This window comes from Palaemon carinicauda, chromosome 33, assembly GCF_036898095.1.
Source record: "Palaemon carinicauda isolate YSFRI2023 chromosome 33, ASM3689809v2, whole genome shotgun sequence".
Classification (NCBI taxonomy): domain Eukaryota; kingdom Metazoa; phylum Arthropoda; class Malacostraca; order Decapoda; family Palaemonidae; genus Palaemon; species Palaemon carinicauda.
In genome coordinates this window covers 9,639,947-9,642,446 of record NC_090757.1, presented here as the reverse complement: position 1 = coordinate 9,642,446, position 2,500 = coordinate 9,639,947, and the positions used below count along the sequence as shown (strand labels likewise).

The 2,500-nt window shown below is 36.7% G+C and overlaps 1 protein-coding gene across 8 annotated transcripts in view; it reads right to left on the bottom strand.

The window, feature by feature from the left end:
• The window catches only part of CRMP (Collapsin Response Mediator Protein), a 404,589-nt gene that overhangs the window by 179,953 nt on the left and 222,136 nt on the right, over positions 1-2,500 (bottom strand). The window contains exon 1 of one of the 8 annotated variants that reach the window (XM_068356735.1): positions 471-511. The exons of 6 other annotated variants lie outside the window; for them this stretch is intronic. The gene's annotated coding sequence lies outside the window, so the exon portion shown is untranslated. Of the gene's footprint in view, positions 1-307; positions 339-470; positions 512-2,500 lie in introns of those variants that run through there. One more of the 8 variants, XM_068356737.1, reaches the window with a different exon arrangement.

Here is a 2,500-nt window from a genome sequence, read left to right as displayed (position 1 = left end):
TAAGAGATATCATAAAAGTTTTAGCATAAGTTACACTAACAACAGTGTAGCAACGCAAGAACGGACATAAGTATACCGTGAAAAACGGCTCTTTATTACTACTTGGCACCTTTCTACTCATCCTACCTTACAGACTGTAATTTTGTGGTTGTTAACTAACACTAATTTCTAAGACACGAGTTTGCCTTTGCATAAACATTCCTTTGAGTGCTTCTTACATGCGATTGACATTGCAAGCACACACGCAACATACAGCAAATGAAAACAAGACATACCAATATGGAAATAAAAATTTTCCCACTTTTACCTTGACAATTGTTTACGATGTCTTAGGTCGTCCCAAATCAAAATTCCATCAGACACATTTGATGAAACAACGCATACACAACCCATAAACTTCAACTGGGCATTAACTCGTACAGGAAAGCCAAAGCACCAACAAACGAAATGGAAATTGGATTAAAACTTACAGTCCGGAGGGATTCACCTACGGCTTCGAAGCACAAACACAAATTCCTCACTAACACCGCAACACTCCGTGGGGGTGTGGCCTTGAGCCGTGAGGATTGGGTAGGGGTACCCGTACTACCCAGTGAGGTATTGGGGAATGCCATACAAGCGAGTTTATTTATTAATATATAAACCACTTTTTTTTTTTTACCGTTCATGCTGAGCTTATATGTAACTATATAACGTTTATGTAAATTCATTCTGATTTAAATATGGGATTATAATTTCACCGCAAGAAATCGTGAAACTTTAGGGCGGTGTACAACAGCGATTGAGGATGCGTGAGTAACTGAAGATTTCTTTTTTCATATATTTTCATACGATTTTCCCGTTGTTCGTTTTCAGTAAAATTGTGGTAATACCAATGTAATTTTAAACCATTAATACTAATAACACATTAAAAGCTAAAAAAAAAAAACATTGTATTTCAATGTAACTTGACACAAATATTTATGAAATTGCGAAACGAAGAATACAGAACAATTTAGTCACATGAACGATAACTACTGAAACTTCCCCCAAACCACCAGAAGGCTTCAGTCTGATCAAAAGATGTTTGATGGTCCTTCTGGGGGACTGATAACATTGCCAAAATAGGTCCTTGAGTTATTGGGTAATGATAGTTCACGAGAAAAGATACATATATTTCGTAGAAGATTCATGTCTTTCGTGCACAATGATACATGCATGGTGCATAGAACATTACGTCATGGAGAGCTAGACGCGAAATAAAAGAAAAAAAAAATCTTTCATGCGAAAATAAACATTGATACGAGGTAAATCTCTCCACAACTTTACTCTGTTTAATTTATCAGTAATTAAAATAGCAGGTGTCCTACTTGGAAAATTTAGCACACCAGTAGTAACGTTAACTACATTATTATTATTATTATTATTATTATTATTATTATTATTATTACAAGCTAAGCTGTAACCCTAGTTGGTAAAGCAGGATGCTATAAACGCAAAGGCTCCTACATGGAAAAATGTCCCAGTGGGGAAAGGAAACAAGTAAATACACTACACGAGAAGTAATGAACAATCAAAATAAAATATTGTAGGAACAGTGCCATACAAGCAGCCTCCCAATCAAACAATTAAACCTAACAAGTAAATCTAAGTTAGATTCATCCTTGGGTCATATCGAACATCACTACCAAGTTTGGCCAGATTCGGTACATAAGCTTTTGTGTAAAGTTGTTAACAGACAAAAAAATAAACTAAGAAACAAAAGGGAGGGGCCAATACACACTTTTCACAACATTTACGATAGGCGTTTGAGATGATGATAATCAAGGTCTATGGACCTTGATGATGATGATAATGATGATGAAAATTTCTACGTTAAGTCAGCTCAGTGCATTTTTCCATTTTTCCCTTTTGGAGCCCCTGGGCTTATAGCATCTTGCTTTTCCAACTAGGATTGCTACTTAGCTAATAATAATAATAATAATAATAATAATAATAATAATAATAATTAATAATAATAATAATGATAATAATAACAGGGAAGCAGGAAGTTAGCAATCACACAAACCTCATCATCCATGACTTCAAGGGCATAAACGAGCAATCTTCCTAATGCTTAATTGTGAAAGGAAAATATCACAGTACAGACATCTTTATCAAAGGTCGCTCATGAATAGCAGAGGCAAGGGACAGTGACACGGTCCTAGCAAGTAGGACAATGACCTAGACCCTGACCATATATACACACAATCATCGCCCAAGCTTGGACCAGAGAGGGACAGGCAATGGCTGCTGATGACTCAGCAGATAGACCTTACGGCTCTCCCAAACCCCCCATCCTTAGTTCACAAGGATGGTGAGGTTGCAGCGACCAAACGAACTAACGAGTTTGAGCAGAACTCAAACCCCAGTCTTTAGTTCACCAGTCAGGGACGTTACCGCATCGGCCTCCACAACCCTAAACACCTTCCTAAATCTTAATTGTGAAAGGAAAATATCACATTACAGAGATTTCTTATTT